Genomic DNA, 19,664 nt, shown 5'->3' on the forward strand with positions numbered 1-19,664 from the left:
ACTATATACATGTAATAAAAATACTTGACATCCATATTGCTCTTGGAGCAAACATTTTGCACACACACAAAAAATATGAACATATATATATGTATTGTAAATTGTCATGGCTGTGGATAGAAAAGACATGCAGTAGCACTGCCTCACATTTATTCTCCATCCAAACACAAAAGTAGGGATGATGTCCGAAACCGGTTCTCCCGATTGTTCAATAAGAAAAGAACCGATTCCATGGATTCCAATTACTTTTTGAGAACCGGTTCCCGTTATCGAAGCCACTATACCACCTTTTCGCGACCATAGGGCACCCCATCCATCCATCCATTTTCTACCGCTTATTCCCTTTCGGGGTCGCGGGGGGCGCTGGCGCCTATCTCAGCTACAATCGGGCGGAAGGCGGGGTACACCCTGGACAAGTCGCCACCTCATCGCAGGGCCAACACAGATAGACAGACAACATTCACACTCACATTCACACACTAGGGCCAATTTAGTGTTGCCAATCAACCTATCCCCAGGTGCATGTCTTTGGAAGTGGGAGGAAGCCGGACTACCCGGAGGGAACCCACGCATTCACGGGGCGAACTCCACACAGAAAGATCCCAAGCCTGGATTTGAACCCAGGACTGCAGGACCTTCGTATTGTGCGGCAGACGCACTAACCCCTCTGCCACCGTGAAGCCCGCTATTTCTGTATTTAACACATAAATAAGGCGCAGCATATTTTTGGGCGCAGGCATGGTTAAACACACGTTTGCCTAAAACATACGCTAGCATGCACGTTTTAAAAAGGCAGCAGGAGCCAAGTTGAGTTGGGTTGTACTTTATTGAATTATTTATCATTGTAGTCACATTATTTTTTAATTAATCGTCATCCACAAATTTATCATACGTACAGTGCTCATCTTCTGTGTCCGATATGAACAGCTGGGCAAGTTCTACATCAAACACGCCAGATTCCCTCTCCTCATTTTCAAAGTCAGTCTCGTTGTCCATTAGGATAATAAGCTAACACAACAGTAAAAGCCGACTTCTCTTACCCCGTTGTGCGTATAGATTCACTAGCGTGCTGGTCCCCTTCTCCAAAAAGTGAAAGTGAGCGCCACCTTGTCAATGTTGGTGATGTGCTCGTCGGTCATTTTTTTTAAATTTACAATGCACATAGCAGCTCTATATGCTCACTGGGGGCGTGCCTTTAGCGTCCATTCGATAAGGAATCGGTTCGATAATGGCATCGAACTCGATAATTTCTAAACGTACATCATCCCTACACATAAGTATCCACATCCTCTTAGTGGAGGAGTAGCATAGCATTTATCACCAGGTGGTGGATGACAATCAAATGTATGTTTGGCTTCAAAAATATGTTTTGTCAATATTATATTTTTAATTTTCCTGAAGGAATCAATAAAGTACTATGTATTATGAGCATTTATTAATTTGACGTTTGTCGTAGGTTCAAGAATGGTCGGGCGAGTTCGTATATCGTATTTTTCGGATTATAAATCACTTCGCACCGGCCGAAAATGCATAATGAAGGAAAGAAACATAAGTCGCACTTGAGTATAAGTTGCATTTTTGGGGGAAATTTGATAAAATTTAATACCATGAATAGATATTTGAAAGGCAATTTAAAAGAAATAAAGAATATGGAACATGCTATCTGTCACTCCTAATCGCTAAATCGGATAAAATATTCTTGCTCGGTGTCGCTTCTATACAACTGTGCCAACTCCAAAAGTAGACAATGCGCCGCTTCTTCTTCTATTGGTACGACTAGTCTCTTACGTGAATGAAATAAATATTATTTAATATTAGACGGTAATATGTTAATAATTTCACACATAAGTCACAGAGTATAAATCGCACCCCCGGCAAAACTATGAAAAAAACTGCGGTTTTTAATCCGTAAAATACAGTAGTCTTAATCTTGGACGCGTCGTTAAACAAAAGCTGTGGGAGAGTCGGTCTCATTCCACGTTTAACGACACTGTGGGTGAAAACGGCTAAGTGAATATCACTCCATCATACAGAGGTGGAGTCTTTCAATCTCTGTATGTTGTTGACCTTTCAGTTGAGCCTAACTCTCCTAATTGCTGTGAAAGAAACTTTGAGTAAAGATGGAGAAGGGACAATCAGAGGACAAAGTGTAGGTCACTTTACACTAGTCCATAAGTCTTCTTCATTGCTCCAAACATTCCTTGAAACTCAATTATTTTTTTCCTTTGCGATTTTTCCTTATAGTGACCCCTAATCTGCTTCTCCTGACCCCTGCTTTCAACTTTGTATAACTGGACTAACCCCACTAACTCAACAGCCGTGCAGAGCTATACAGAGACTTAAAGTGTTGTTACGTAACACGCAGATACAGTGATAGGAAGTTGATCAGCTATAAATGCAGAGGATGCTGAGTGATGGATTAAAGTCTGCTAAAAAAGCAAAGTGGGTGACAGAGCTGCTGCATTGTGAGATTGACACCCTGACGTCTTTGCTCTCCAACAGGCTAAATTAGAACATCTAGGTGCTACACAGGGCGCAGGTGTTTGTTTCTCGCCCCGTGGTCAAGGAAAGTGTTGATGAGGATGACCAAGTACAGGTAATTATGACTTTCATACTAAGCTGCGTGTCCTCAAATGTCACACCTGCAGTAGCAGAGGCACCCATTCCTTCCTCCTCAATCCCACACAAAGACCTGCAGGTGGCGTCAGTCATTCCTCGTGTTCCAAAGCCACATGTCAATTATCCATCTGAACCAATAACTACCCAGTGGAGTAACACCAGCGTATTTACCACCAGATGGTGAAGACAAACTGAGGTATGTTTGTCTTCAAAAAATATTTGAAAAAAGGTGTTTGCTCGATATTACGAGCATTTATTGATTTGAATTTGTTTCTGTGTTAAGTTCAAGAATGGTCGCAGGCTTTCAAATAGCCGTGAGCTTGGGAGAAGCAGAGGGAGCGTCTGTCTCGCCCCACTTTGAAAGAAACTGTGAATGAGGATGGCTAAGTGGGTATCACTTCATCATATGGAGAGTCTGGACAGCATTTCTGATTGGATGATTACCTGGTACCTGGACGACATTTGTGGTGTGTGGACCCACTCCAGGGAGAAGTTCAGTGTATTCCTGAACACACTGAACACCCATAATAAAAACATCACCATCAAGTCTCCATCACATCACCTGGACTTCAGGGTCTTTTCCAAGTAGACTGACACCCTCCTGTATAAAAGAAGCTTCCACCCCAAGCATACTTTTGCAGGGTTGGTGAAATCTCAACTGCTGAAGTTTCATAGGATCTGTACCAGGCGGGAGGACTTCACAGTAGCCACGAGGGCGCTCTTTTCAGCCCTGAGGAAGAGGGGCTACTCCAGGTCCTTCCTCAGGAGACAGACTAAGGTCTTCCTGGACTAGAAGTGGCCTCCCCCTGGAACATCCATGATTCCTCTCATCACCACCTACTCTCCTGCGGCCGTACAGGTCGCCAGAAAGGTCAAGAACAACTTTCAGGCCTTTGTTTCACGATCCGCTACTCGGATCGTTTATTGTTTCGTCTATTATGTTTTTGATCATGTTAGGACTCTGCCGATCCCTGGTTTTGTGCACTTCTTGCTTTATCTCGTTTCCATGGTTTCGTCATTTGTTCACCTGTTCTGGCGTCAGGCACACCTGTGTTCTAATTATTGTTTGAGTATATAAGCCTGCATTCTACCCTGGTTCGTCCTTGGTCCATTGTTTGCTAAATGCAACAGTCACGTAAGTTCCCATACTTTAGAGATTCCTTTGTGCTAAATTCCGGCTTAGCTTCACGTGCGCTCGGCACGTCTTTTGTTTGTACTTTTGTCTCCTGATAAATTTTAGCTTTAGCTTCCCATGTTTAAGCACGCGCTTTATTTTTCCATTTTGTGTCAGTGTTCTTTTTATTTTCATATTAAAATCAAGTTTTTACCTGCACTCCTGCCTGTCTGGTCTACGTGCGTCCAAGAGGTGGCAAACTCCACGCAACAAGTGCGCCGTTATTGTGACACTTTGTGGAGAGTAGTGGGAATCTGCAGGACCACTACCTGGTGTCGGCCTATCGAAATAACCCCAATCTATGTGAGCTACAGGTCAAGGCCAGCTCGCTTAGGGACTCGCCTTTGACTTGGAAGAGCGCTCTTTTCCGCCACACACCGTGATACATCAACCGTCACAACGTGACCAGCACAAAAAAAATTGTGTGTAGGTCATTTCCTGTCGACGATGGCACGTCATGTACGTTGGCAAAAGGGGTACTTTGACATCCAACATTTTTAGAGTTCCAATAGAATCCATCAAAATCTAATAGAAGCACAAAACTTTAGTTTTGAGAAAAGTTGTTAGTTTTATTAGAACTATCCAGATCAGACATTCTGCCGAAGACATTTTCCCACGATTTTAAATGTAATTTTGACGCTTTTTTACCGACAATGTTTCTACAAGAACTTGTGACGTCAGAGGTCACGTTACTGTATAGCAACATTATGACGATGTATTCATTTGAATTTTCATTTAGTAACATTATGGGATGTATGGAACCTTATAATGAACAAAAATAATACTTTAAAATGAACTGAATTTACAAAATTTAAAAAATTTTGTAAAAAAAGTGATTGGACGATACCTTCACGTGCAACCGAAATTTTAAATCCCATCAGAACATCGGACAGAGTGGACGATTATTTGTCACATCTCCAAACATGTCACCTTTAGACATTTTGACGATGAGTGCAAATGTAAGTTTGACAATCTTTAACTCTTTAATTCATACGCCGTGTTTGCTGTCCATTTAACAGACAATGCTTCGACATTCCTCAACAGTTATTTTCTTCATTTCGACAAAGACCAACGCTAGAAAAACTAACTATTATTTGACACAAACGATAGCGTCTGAAGCAACATGCACTTTTAATGACATTTACGATTGTGAATCCGAGTCCTTACAGCCTAGATCTGGGACGTGTCGTGAAACAAAAGCTGTGGAAACAGTTGCGCTCCACCTTTACTGAAACTGTGGCTGAGAACGGAAGAGTGGATGTCACTCCATAATACGAAGGTGGAGTCTTCGCACCTCTGTATGATGTCGACGTTAGCCTGGAGCCCAAACCACCTCAGTGGTTTTAAAAAAGTAGTTGGAGTAAAAATGAAGGAAAGGGTAGAAGACCAGAAGAGGAGGTGGGGGTCGTTAACATGTCTCCCATACTGTAACTTTAACAGTTTCTCCATGTGCAGTGTTTTGGCGAGGGAAGTGGGGGTTGCGTGTTTTCGTGGGAGACACAGGATCTCGATCGCATCCTGTATTCCGGCGACAAATTTTACAGTAGTAAACGCAATCTGGGTATTTTTAGCCATCCGTCGCATTATTTGTCCGTGCCGGATTTACCTAGTCATGTAGTTATTGATGAGCAGTTGTTGTTTTTTTCCATTTTAGTCAACACCCAGCATCAGGTGATTTGGGTGTTGAGCAGAAAAACTGTCCCTTTGTGACTCTGCGTAATGGACTAGATGGAATTTTCAGGCAGTACAGCGCGTGTCTGCTGACACTGATGACGTCTACATCTGCCATCATCTGTGAGGATGGACAGTTCGCTGTGGTCGACAGTCACTCACGTAGTAGCTGTGGCCTGGTAGTTGACAACGGTACCAGTGTAATACTGCACTTTTCCTGTTTAGATGACCTGCATCACTACATCTGTTGTTTGGCTGACGCTCTCAGTCCAGGGCCGAACCCTTTTGAGCTGTGTGGCGTTAGGGTTAGTGTAGGTCCAAGTCACACATTGTCTGGAGCTTCTGTAGAGAGTTGCATCTTTGAGATGAACACTGCTGCAGCACCTGAGCTTAGTGACATCAATGATGTTTGTGCCACCACCTCTTTGTTTGAGAGTTATGGAGGTCAAGCTGTTAGCCACGCACATTTCGGTGTTTCTGTGGAGAGTGGCTTCATAGAGATGAGCACTGCTCTGGCACCAAGATTTAGTGACCTTGAAACATTTTTTGCAGCCCCATCTGTGTCAGAGTGGGGATAGTGTTGAAGCGAGCCCGGCACTGTCTGGAGCTTCTGTTCTCACTTTTTTAAGTGAAGTTAGCAGTGGCTCAACAGCAGAATTTGTTGCCACTGATGGCAAAAAGCGTAAGATTTTATTCCGTGAACGCATGTCAAAACAATCAAAGCGTTTTGATAACGTTATAGTCAACTCTGATGTAGTGTTTATCACTGCATCAGAGTGAGAAACAGTTTTTCCGTCACCTAGGTGATGACGTTTGTAGGGCTTTGTGTAGTCAATTAAAAGTACATATTTTGAAAGTCAGTGGTCTGGTGCATAGAGAGGTGGGCTAGTTAGGTGTTCCCTGCCTTAGCGAGAAAATAGTTCCGGGTGTGAACTGCTTTTTCAGAGCTGTTTCTCAGGCTGTCAGTGGTTCACATAAGAACCATCGTAAGATTAGACTGGCAGCCTGTAAAGAGCTAGAAAAAAATGATGCTAGGTATAGGGGTATTTTGAGGAGCGATATGTCGCTCTTAGAGTATATCAAGCAGTCCAGTACGAAGTGTGTCAAGACTTGGGCCACAGAGGTTGAAATCCAGGCCACTGCAGATTATTTAGGATTTGACGTTTTTACATTTGATGATGGTCGTTGGCTAAAGTATAGTTGCAGAAGTTAAGTGTATGTCAGCGGACTGCATTTACTTGGAGAATGCCGGCGGCCAGCATTTTGAGTACGTTGTTTGTGTTATAAAGCCTTGACTGCAAAGCTGTCATTGTTATTGTAAATTAGGCAGGGATATAGGCTGTAGAGGGGGATCAAGATGGCGCCGTGAACGGTCCTACATGCGGGAGCAGCATCTAAAAAAAGGAATATGACCTTGCAAAAACTGGTCGCGCATAATTATAAAAAGCCTAAATAGTTTATTTATAGTATTTGGATCGTTTTATGATACTTTTGGCTGGACTTTGACGACTGCTTCTTCGAACTTTGACGATGTCTTCTGGCTCGAAAAGGAAAGATAAAGCAAAGAAAATGGCGGATAACGATACTACCGGACACTCAAACTTGCTATTCAAGAACTGCCATGACTATTTCATCGGTGAAGACAACATGAAAGTGCATCTCATTAGTGAAGAAAATCTCCCTTCCCTACCAGTAACACCGGAGAAGCCTCCCACCAAGAAAGGTAAAGATGAAATGAACAACAGTGACATTGTTGCTACGCTATCCGCGCTAATTAATGCTCGCTCGGATGAGCTGAGCGCCCGCTCGGATGAGCTGAGCGCCCGCTCGGATGAGCTGAGCGCCCGCTCGGAGGCCCGCTCGGAAGAGTTGAAAAAGTTGATCCAGGCCAATGCTATTCAAATTGCTAGCGGAAATGCCAAAGTGGAACAAATTTGCATACAAGTAAGCGAGATTATGGGGAGAGTGTCTGGGCTGGACCGGGCTGTGGAGGGGGACAAGAAGCTAATCAATACACTTCAAGAACGCATCACCGAGATGGAGAGATATTCAACACGATGGAACCTGAAACTGCACGGTGTGGCCGAGCGTGTGGAGGACAGAGTTTTACGTGAAGAGGTGATCCGAGTTTGCCAGGCTCTGCTGCCGTCCGATGCTGAACTGTTCCCTAATGTTATCGACACCGTGCACCGCGTTGGAATGAAGAAACCGAAAGGTAACAGGTGTGTTTTGCTGCAGTTTTCCTCCCGGGTGCACAAAGCTGCAATTTGGGCCGCTGCAAAGAATTCCTCCGACCTACGAGACAACGGATTACGCTTCGCCGAGGATCTCTGCAAAGTCGACAGAGATGCAAGAATGAAGTTATGGCCACTGGTAGATGAAGCTCGCAAGGCAGGGAAAATCGCCTATTTTGTAGGTGGTCGTGCTTTTATTGAGAAAAAAGAAATCCTTCCTCCAATCTGAAGATTCACCTTTCAGGCTTTAACTTTCTCTTGACTGTACTTTGGTAAAAGAAAAGGATGGATAGATGAGGAGTCACAACTCACGCACCAGACAGTTTTTTTTGCACTTTCTGAACTTTCATACGATGTTGTTCCCGCAGCGTCTAGTTGCTTTGTTTCTAACTCAAAGCATTTTCTAATTCCAATTGTTTTTTTTTATTTAAATCTGTCTTTATCTATAGTTTCTCTCAACGCCAGGGGGTTAAGGCAGAACTTGAAACGCAAAGCTTTATTTTTATTTCTTAAACAATGTAGAACAGATTTATGTTTTTTACAGGAGACACAGTATGAATGATGATGTAAAGTTTTGGAGATCTCAATGGGGTAATGAGATATATTGCTCTCATGCATCACAGCGTTCTGGAGGAGTTGGCACATTCAAAAACAAAATTACAGGAGTCTTATTGCATCATAGTGATTATGATAAAAATGACCATTATATTTGTCAGGTTTTTGAGATTCAGAAAACAAACTTTATAGTTGCTAACATTTATGAATATAACTCTGTGCCTGACAATACTATTTTATTCAATGAAGTGCAAAATAAGATTTTACACTGGCTTGCCAAATTTCCAAATGCTTATATACTTGTTGGAGGTGACTTCAATACTGTCATTGACAATTCACTTGATAGATGGCCACCAGGCTCTCAAAGTAGTGTCAGCTCAAATCTGAAGTTATTAATGCAAAGGTTTGATTTAATTGATGCCTGGAGATATAAAAATCAGAATAAGACATCCTTTACCTGGTCCAATAAATCAGGTTCAAAAAAGTCTAGAATAGACATGTGGTTAATTTCTAAATCACTTCAAAACTGTGTTACTGTTCAAATTCTCTCCACTCCTTTGACTGATCATAGGGCTATTCAGATTCACATCTCTTTACATCCCTCTCACAATCCTTCAAAAAGCTCATACTGGAAACTCAACAGTTCAGTTTTATGTCATGAAGCAGTTAAAATTAGGATTAAAGATCTAATAAAAATTTTTCTTAATAAAGCCAAAACCCAAAATAATTATTGTACTAATTGGGAACTCCTTAAATATGAGGTAGGTAAATTTATTAGAAAATATTGCAGCAATCTAGCTAAGAATAAGCGTTCTGAGGAGGAAAATGTGATTTCCATCAATACTGCATTATCCTCTATATGTCCAAATAATATGTCAGCAGAAGAAAAAGAAAGTCTCTTAGAAAACCAAAATAAATTAGACAAAATGTATCAATCAAAAGCAGAAGGAGCTTTTGTAAGATCTAGAAAACAATGGCTGGAGGAAGGTGAACAAAACTCTGCGTATTTCTTTCGTTTAGAAAAATCGCAGGCTCAAAATAACACCATTGATCAATTGAAAATAAATGATGTGGTTTGCAATGACGCAAAACAGATTGCAAATTTTTGTTCTCAATTTTACAAAACATTATACAATAGTCAATACTCTGAAAGTGATGCTGTTAAGTTTATGGATACCTTAACTGAAACTAAATCAATCAGCACAGCTGACCAAGTATTCTGTGACCGTCCAATCTGTCTCAAGGAAGTAGTGGAATCAATTAATAGTTTAAAAAATAACAAATCTCCTGGAGTGGATGGTATTACATCTGAATTCTATAAAATATTTGCAGAAGAGCTAGCTCCTTTCTTACTAGAAGTATTTTGTGAAAGTATTGATACAGGTGCCCTTCCTCCAACTTTAACACAGGGCCTTATTACCCTTATACCCAAGCCAAACAAAGATTTACTAATCATTGATAATTGGCGTCCAATTAGCCTTCTAAACAATGACTATAAAATTGTAGCTATTATTTTTGCTAAACGTTTAAAATTGGTTCTGGATGACATAATTGATGAGACACAGTCAGGTTTTATGAGAGGAAGACACATATCTAATAATATCAGGCTTGTACTTGATATTCTGGATTACCCAGAGGTCATTAATGATGAAGGCTTCCTTCTTTTCCTGGACTTTTACAAAGCTTTTGACTCGATCGAACATGAATTTATATTCAGGACACTTGAGAAATTTGGCTTTGCCAATTTTTTCCGCAAAACAATTAAGACTTTGTACTGCAATGGTAATAGTTCTATAAAGCTCAAATCTGGTACATCTCCAAGATTCGAGTTAAAACGTGGGATACGGCAAGGTTGTCCTATTTCTCCATATTTATTTCTGTTAGCCACCCAACTGTTATCGGTTCATATAAAAACTAGTCATTTAAAGGGGATTTCTGTATTAGACAGAGAAATAATTATCAGCCAACTGGCTGACGACACAACACTCTTTTTGAAAGACTCTTCTCAAATTCCCCTAGCCTTGGATGTGATTCATGTTTTTTCCTTGGCTTCTGGTCTCCGTCTAAACGTGAATAAATGTGAACTAATGGCTGTGAAGAGATGTGAAATTATGTATGTATCTCAAATTCCAGTTAAGGATAGTATTAATTACCTAGGAATACATATCACTAAAAATCGAAACTCTAGATTGGCATTGAACTTCAATCCAATTGTAGAAAAAACTAAGAAAAGATTTAACCAATGGCTACAGAGAGATTTATCCTTAAAAGGCAGAACCTTACTTTCCAAATCAGAAGGTATCTCCAGGCTTACGTATGCAGCTATTTCTTTAGATGTTAACCAAAAAATATGTAAAACTATTGACAAAATACTGATTGACTTTATTTGGAAAAACAAAATTCATTATATTAAGAAATCTGTTATAATGAACAATTACAATCAGGGTGGTCTAAACTTTCTTGACTTCACTACACTAAACAACACCTTTAAAATTAATTGGATAAGACACTATTTGAAAGACCCTACCTCAATTTGGAACTTTATTTCTAATCATGTATTCTCTAACCTTGGAGGCCTAAAATTTTTGCTATTGTGTAATTATAACATTGACAGGATTCCTGTTGCGCTCTCAAACTTCCACAAACAAGCCCTTCTAGCATGGTCTCTTGTATACAAGCACAATTTTTCACCTACCAAATATTTCATCTGGAACAATAAAGACATATGTTACAAAAGGAAATCTCTTTTCCTCAACAATTGGTTTAACAATAACATTATTTTAGTGAGTCAGCTTTTCAATAAGGAAGGTCAACTTTTTAATTACCAAGAATTTCTCAACCAATTTAAGATACCTGTGACTCCCAAACAATTTGCTATTGTATTTGATGCCATCCCAACAGGTGTTGTTATGTTGTACAGGGCTTACACACCTCCTCTTTCTGCTGTAAAAATTCTGAATGATCCACTTGACACTCCCGTGGGGAAACTTTGCTTTGATCAAAAAAATAACAGAAAAATCCGCAGCTTATTCCAAAATGATTGTGTGTCTGTCTCTTATGTAATTTCCTTATGGAATAATGTTGTAAATGACATCTGTTGGACCAAAACGTGGTCCCTTCCTAACAGGTATTTACTTACCAACAAAGTCAAAGAGATATCATTTAAAATCATCCATCGCTATTACCCTGTAAAGACTGTGATGGTTAGATACAAAAAGGACATTGATGTCACCGGCACCTTTTGTAACATGCACCCAGAGACTGTTAACCACTTGTTTTGGACTTGTGAAAACACTCTATCACTATGGCAGGGCATCTGTCGCTTCATCCTGGACAATATTTATGACAAATTTGTGCTTTACTTTAAATATGTGATTTTTGGTTTTACACTGTATGAACAAAAATCTGAAAAGGAATTCTACCTTTGCAACCTCATTATTTTATTAGCTAAGTTTTATATTCATAAATGTAAGTTTCTTAATACCCGTCCTATCTTTTGTGCCTTTAAAAAAGATCTGGAACTTTACATTAAAACGCTCTCTACCTCTAACAACAAAAAAGCTGTGAAAACGATGATGCTGTGTTCCAAATTTAAGTTGTTTGATGAATCTGAATAAGCCTACGGCTTTGCATTTTGTTTATTATTCATATATATATATGTTTGTATTCTTTTTTTATTATTTTGAACTTACAACCCCCTGGCGCTGTTTTGTACTGTTTTCATAATGTTTTATAATGTTGTATATTGTTGTTTGTCTTACTGTTTGTAATTGTTGAAATTTATAAATAAACCTTTAAAAAAAAAAAAAGATATAGGCTGTAGCACGAGGTCTTCAGTGAAAGATGGAGGCAGTAGATGGGATAGATTGTCTAGATTCAGGTAAAGATTTTTTAGAGGTTGTAGAGGGCAGTAAAATAAGTACGGATTCTAGTGCGACAAAGTATTTAAAGCGTAAGAAAAGACTGCAGGATACATTTAATGTTAGACGTCGAGAGAGACGTGCCCTGCTTTATGGGAAAATATATAGTGAGGACTTGAACTTCAGGAAGAGCAATACATCACAAAGTGTACAGAAATACAGATATAGTTTTGAGCACAGGGACAGGGTGAAAGCAAGCAGTGTAGGGAAACACAGGGATAATAATATTGAGCACAGGGAAAGGCTTAAATTTGGGAGTAAAGTGGCGAGTGAAATAAAACAGTGATAATTTGGTACACAGGGACAGAGTTAAAGCAAACAGTGTAGGGAAATATAGAGATAATTTAGAACACAAGGAAAGAGTTAAACTAGGCAGCAAAAGGCAGTACAGTGTTAGTTTAAAACATAGGCAGCAAGTGATAGCTGGTGTACAGCTGAGTCGGAAGCAGAGGCCGGAGAGGTCTGTAGATTTTGTTTTTATCATAGTTTTTTGGATAAGGTTAGACATGGACCGGATTTTGTGAGTAGTGTTTGTCATAGGCTGCTGTTTGAATATCAGGTGCTGCGCTGTGAGAGGGAAGTATATGCAGTAAGTTTAGCAACGACTGGCATTGCAAATAATTGCATTAGCGAGCATTATCTGCATAGTTGTGATAAGTGTGTTGAGCTCTGTCTCATTGTTGCGTCCAGAGGTCAGTTGTGGATTTGCTTTACTTGTCATAGTAAGATCAGTAAAGGTGAAATCCCAGCTGAATGTTGGAACAACAACTTAGATGTAGACCCCGTTCCTCCAGAACTGGGATGTCTGAATAGCTTAGAGCAGCACCTGATAGCTTTACGCATCCCTTTTATAAAGGTGTTGGCGTTGCCTAAGGGTGGTCAGAATGGTCTACATGGGCCCGTTACTTATGTTTCGACAAACATTGTACAAACCACCAATGTGCTGCCGCGGTCCAGTACGGAGGGGTCTCCGCTCCAAGTTAAAGCGGAAATTAACTTACAAAGGACACTATAAGTATCAATTTGTTGACTCGTGGCGTGTCAGGCGGGTATAGATTACTTAAAGAGAACCAATGTCTTGTATAAAAACATTGAGTTCAACGAGGAATGGTTAAATGATTTTTGTAGGGAGGAAGAGGTTGTTGTAGAGGTTGGTCAGGGTGACCAGGTTGTTGTTGACAATACAGTTCAGTGAGGATGAGGCTGTAGAGCAGGAAATTGGGGCAGAAGAGGTATCAGAAGACATGGCACAAGATGAAACGTTACATGACAGACAACAGCACTGCATGTTTCAGGACACTTGACTTATGCCTGTTGATATCGGTCAGGAAGCATTAGATCAATATTTTAAGCATGTTGTGTGGTGAAAGTAATAGTCCGGTTAGAATGCTTTCTGACAAATTAAATGAAGCGATGTGTTTCCCTGTGCTGTTTCTAACGAGCACAAATACATTCCACACCAGCCGCAAGCATCGCTTAACATTCTCGCGCTATTTTAATAATCGGATAATGCACGCCGACGGCCGTTTTGTGCGCAATGTGGAATATATATTCTTTAGCCGGTATATGTCCAAAATGGACCAAGTGATATGTAGCATTCCGGTCGCGATGCGTTAAGGTAAGGGGGGTCAGCATTCTCAGGGGATTTTCCCGGGCATAATCAAAGACGAGTCTCTGAAGCGCTTGCTACAGTTTGATGATGGTTTTCGTTTCCTTCAGCCTGTTCGCGGGACGCCAGCTTTTTGGTCTTCGGCTGAGAAAAACCTTTTGGCTTATGTCCGCCAATTGGGGATTCCAACATGGTTCTGCACCTTTTCTTCTGCTGATTTGCGCTGGCAGAATCTCCTTGCTAGCAGCCTGAGACAGGAAGGCAAACAGCAGACAGTAGAACAGTTAGAGTGGGCCGATAGGTGCGAGCTGTTGCGTCGCAACCCGGTCACAGCTGTGAGGATGTTTGACTACAGGTGGCACTGTTTTTTGAAGGAAGAACTCATGTAACCATCTCAACCTGTTGGCAAGATTGTAGATTACTTTTATCGAATTGAGTTCCATGTTCATGTGCTGTTTTGGATTCAGGGAGCTCCCCAAATTTATAAAAACACCGATTTAGAAGTTGCAGAGTTTATTGATAAATATGTGACATGTGAGCTACCCTCAGACAATGACACACTATTGGAAGTTGTGTCATATGTTCAAACGCATTCAAAACGGCATTCAAAGTCATGTCGTGAAAATAAAACGAAATGCCGTTTTAGTTTTCCAAAACCGATCTCTGCACGCACGTTCATCTGCAAAATCAAAGAATGTGTTTGTTCTAAAAAGGGAACAGGGACAGAGGGTAGTTGTATTTACGAAATCAGGCCACAGTGCACCTGTCTGGAGAAAAAGGGACAGAAGTTGCCAAAGGAGGTTCCACGGTTGATTATGTCGAGCGTTAAGGATGCGATGGAGACGGAGGAGCCTTTTGGTAGCGTAGAAGAGTTGTTTGCCAGTGTGGGCATCAACCAGACAGTCTTTGAGCTCGCTTATAGGCGGCTGGAGACCAAGAATAAGGTCGTTTATAGGTGAAGGGGAAACGACACTTGGGTTAACCAGTATAAAAGGAATTTATTGAAGTGTTGGAACGCTAACATGGACATTAGCTTTGTCACTGACGCCTACGCAGTCATCGTATACATAAAGTACATCACAAAAGCAGAGACAGAAATAGGTCTGTTATTGAGCAATGCCCTTAAATAAAAAAGGAAATCTCTCTGCTAAAGATGCTTTAAAGAAACTGGGCAGTGTATATTTACACAACAGAGATGTCTGCGCTCAGGAGGCAGTGTATAGGCTAATGACCATGCATTTGAAAGAATGTTCCAGGAAGGTCATGTTTATTCCAAAAGGGAATAACATTGTGCGGATGAGTTTACCCCTCAGTGTGTTGTTGCAAAAGGCTTCCTCAGAGGGTCTTAGGTCAGAAGACATGTGGATGACAAGTATTGTAGATAGGTATAGGAACAGGCCTGATAGTGTCGTGTTTGAGAATATGTGCATAGCCACATTTTGTTCGGAGTATCTTGTTCTCAGCTAGAATGAAAAATCAGACAATACAATTGCACTACAAGGGGGTTTAGGGTTCATCTTGCGGAGAACACAAACTCAGTTTGCCGTCGTTTGCTACATGGAGTTTAAATTAGACAAACAGGAGGAGGCCCACTTTCAGAGTTTGCTGCAGTTGTTCCTTCCTCATGGAACTGATTTAAACCTCAAGCCGGAAGGCTTTGAGTTCTACAAACAGTTCTATGAGGAAGGTAAAGTGAGGTCGCCTGGCGAAACAGCGCGGCCAGTGAGAGACGTCGTCGATAAAAACAGGGCAAAGTTTGAAGTGGACTGTCCTCGATTAGAGCAAGCGCAGGAGATGGTGGACCGGTTTGATAATGTCGAGGACGATGCGTGGGGGGACCTTTGTCGTGAACAGCTAATCGAACACATGGAATGTTTAGAGGAGAGGCGGCGACAGCAGCAGGGGGAAATTAGGGAAGAGCAGTTAGTAGAATTGGAGGAAAATGTCCCCGATTTGTTTGTTGGTGGTAAACAAGTAGCTCAATTTGAGAGAGACACCAACATTTTGTCTAGAAGGGAAGGTTTAGCTCTGGTCCATTCTCTAAGTGAGACGCAGAGGAGCATTTTTGATAGGATTAGGAAATGGTGCCTAGAAAAGGTGATGGGAAAAACCCCAGAACCTTTCCATGCGCTCGTAACTGGTGGGGCAGGTACTGGAAAAAGCCAATTTATTAGAGCAGTGGTTCTTAACCTGGGATCGATCGAACCCTAGGGGTTTGGTGAGTCTGCCTCAGGGATTCGGCAGAGCCTCCTCCGCTGCGGTTAAGACACACCTGACTCATGAATTGATTAACGTGGACCCCGACTTAATTAAACAAGTTGAAAAACTTATTCGGGTGTTATCATTTAGTGGTCAATTGTACAGAATATGTACTGTACTGTGCAATCTACTAATAAAAGTTTCATTCAATCAATCAATCAATCGTGTAAACAAAAACATCTTCCTATCGGCGTATCTGTACTGTAAAGTTAACATTTGAATGACAATAAAAAGGAAGTCTAAGTATTGTGGATACCCCCCAATCAATGGTCCCTCTAATTTTACATCTAATTTGCAAGTGTGTAATTTGTTGTTAGTTCATGCACTGTGTTGGTTTTGTTCTTTGAACAAGGTGATGTGCATGCATGGTTCATGTTGTGCACGATTTAAAAAAAAAAAAAAAACATAACTGTCTTGAATTTGAAAATAAAAAAAAACATTTTATTTTTCATTAAAGAAGTGTTCAGTGAATGTGCATATGAAACTGGCGGGGTTCGGTACCATCAACAAGGTTAAGAACCACTGGATTAGAGCTATCCAGTACAAGGCAGGGAGACTATTGTCGCGTCTGTACCAACCGGGTAAAACCTGCATACTCTTAACTGCTCTCACAGGCTTAGCTGCATACAATTTACATGCAGCCACAATTCACCACACCTTCAATATTGGCATGCAGGTTAGTTTACCGTATATCCTTCTTGGTGAAGATAAGATAAACTCCTTGAGGGCTCAATTTGGTCACCTACAAATTCTAATCATTGACGAAATCAGTATGGTAGATCATCATCTTTTAGCTTATGTGCATGGCCGGTTAAGGCAAATTAAACAGACGGGAGACTTTTCTCCATTTGGCAACGTTAGTGTTGTAGCTGTCGGTGACTTATCAGTTGCCACCCGTCAAAGGGAGGCCGCTTTACACCAGTCAGGTGAATGTGGACCTCTAGTGTCATTTTACAAAAGTAGCACTAAAAAAAATTGTGAGGCAAAAAGATAGTGTATTTTCTGAGCTGCTAAATAGACTTAGAGTTTGGTCTAAGCATACCCCATTATTGAAAAGCGACATAGATATCCTCAAGTCCCAGGAGACAGGGGAAGAGTGCGCAGCTTTGCATATTCATCCCATGAATATGCAAACCAGTGAGCATAATCTGAAGCGGTTATTCGCAACCTGTCCAGATTGTTACAATCGAGGCCCAAGATTTTATTAACAGTGAGAAGTTGGGTGAATTAAAGCGCATAGTCTGGCATCACGGCAAAACATCGTACACGTGTTTGGCCAAGAGTTTGTGTTTGGCTCCGAAGCACGTGTAATGCTTTGCAAAAATGTTGACGTAGCAGACGGTCTGGTCAATGGCGCATGTGGAACGGTGACCTATATTCAATTTGGAGCAAATAAAGACTTACACCTCACAGTCTATAAGAAATTTGACGATTCAAAAATAGGCTCACAAAGGAGGAAGCAGCGTTCCCATGCTGCTGTAGAATGCATGCATTCTACTGCCGTTGATCCCGTGGAGGATTCGGCGAAAAAAACGTGGCGGTTTGCGTCGTCAGTTTCCTCTTAAACTCGCGTGGGCCTGCAGTGTTCACAAAGTGCAAGGTCTAACTGTAGAGGAGGCTGTAATGTGTTTAGGCAAGGTTTCTGCAGCTGCGCAGGCGTATGTCGCCCTCAGCCGTGTTAGGGATATGTCCGGCCTTGTGATCAGAGATTTTGAGGAAAAGGCCCTTTACTGCAAGGACATCGTCAAGGAGGCATTGGATAGCATGCCCCCATTTCTAATTGAACAGCCAGTCTTCCTTAGAAACTCAAAATGTATCTTTGTGTTTAATGAACGTTCGAAATTTAAGTTACCACGCCGTTCATTTGGTGACTTGCACGCAGCATTTACAGCCTAACTGTATTGCTGTCACAGAGATGTGGTTCATTGCACAATCCTCAACATACTGCGTCCAAATAGAGGGATACACTTTCCACAGGCGTCCTGGAGCCTTGTGTCCACTTATTTCAGTGACCAAAAGCCATCCTGTGTGTTTTTTGTGCTCAATATGAAGGGGATATGTTTGATTTGGATCTGTTGTTTGCAGATCATTTTGCTGATGAAGAGGGACTTTTTGATGGCGAGTCTAAGGCGGAGTAGGGTCAAACAGTCCCTAAACATCATCAAAATGATCTACGAACACATCAAAATATAACATCTTCATCTCGACCAGGAAAACCACCAGTAAATCAATAATTTGTATGACTGACTGAAATGGAAAACATTTGCTTGTAGATGGTAATGTGTTCGAAGATTTGACGTAGAAATTTGATGTAGAAACGTTATTTGTTGCATGCATTTTTCTCTGTTATATGTTTTGATTGGTGTTTGTATGTCTTGTTGTCATGTCTTGTGATCATGTTTTGTTTAGTTATGTTTTGTTTGTTTAAAATGCCACTGGTTCCTGTTTTTTCACCCTCTTGTTTTGTTTCCATGTCAACTCATTAGTATCACCTGTCTCACGTTTTGGACTCACGCACCTGTGTCAGTCATGTCATTATTTAAGCCTCGTTTTTCAGTTGGTTGTTCTGGTGTCGTCGTGATCTTTTTAATGTTCTGTGCATGCTGTTTTATGTAATACCTCTGCTCTTCTCATGCTCCATGCCTTACCAAGTACCGTATTTTTTTGGACTATAAGTCAGTTTTTTTTCATAGTTTGGCCATAGTGCGACAGATAATCCGGAGTGATTTATGTGAAATTAACACATTACCATTACCATCGACCAATAAGAATTTGGCGGGGTAGGGTCATGGCAGAAGTGCATTATGGGTCATGGTTTGCTAATTGCTTTATGCTACTGCCGTAGCTATTAAAATGGATCATTTCATCATTGGCGGTAACTTATAAAAACTGAGAAGGGCTGAACAAAAATGGCACCGAAAAGGAAATCATGTACTGCAGATTACAAGCTGGACCTAGTGAAATATGCAGCAGAAAACGACAAGAAGAAGCGGCGCATATCTTTGGAGTTGGCAGAGTGTTTTAGAAGCGACATCGAGGAAGAAGATTTCATCGGATTTATCGATTAGGAGTGACAGATTGTTTGGTAATCTTAAAATCATGTTCTCTCTGTGAAAGTTATTTGAATGACACTTACCATAATATGTTACGTTAACATACCAAGCACGTTGTCAGTTGGTTATTTATTCGTCATAAGACAAAATTATTCAGCCTGTTGTTCACTATTGTTTTTTAATTGCCTTCCAAATGTCTATTCTTGGTGTTGGATTTTTTCAAGTACATTTCCCCCAAAAATGCGACTTATACTCCAGTGCGATGTATATGTTTTTTCCCGTCTTTATTTTGCATTCTCGGCCGGTGCGACGTATACTCCGGAGCAATTTATGATCCGAAAAATAGGGTAATCGATTATGTGACACTTGTTAATTATTAGCGCGTTAATGTTAGTTGAGTTTCAGCGTATTAGTTACTAATTTCACGCTGTAACGTAGCATGAAAATATTTAAATAAGGCATAGCGATACTGTTCCAAATACATATGGCTTTCTAAAATACCGGTAAATCTCGCAGCTCTAATTTGACATCACCCTTGTTTTTGTTCTAAGTTCAAAAGTACATCCAACC

At 40.8% G+C, this 19,664-nt stretch overlaps 1 pseudogene; it reads left to right on the forward strand.

Moving 5' to 3' along the window:
* The first annotated feature begins 8,284 nt into the window (after positions 1 to 8,284).
* Positions 8,285 to 18,234, forward strand: LOC133541920 (uncharacterized; annotated as a pseudogene).
* The last annotated feature ends 1,430 nt before the right edge of the window (positions 18,235 to 19,664 follow it).

This window comes from Nerophis ophidion, linkage group LG24 (genome assembly GCF_033978795.1).
Source record: "Nerophis ophidion isolate RoL-2023_Sa linkage group LG24, RoL_Noph_v1.0, whole genome shotgun sequence".
In the NCBI taxonomy this organism is placed as follows: domain Eukaryota; kingdom Metazoa; phylum Chordata; class Actinopteri; order Syngnathiformes; family Syngnathidae; genus Nerophis; species Nerophis ophidion.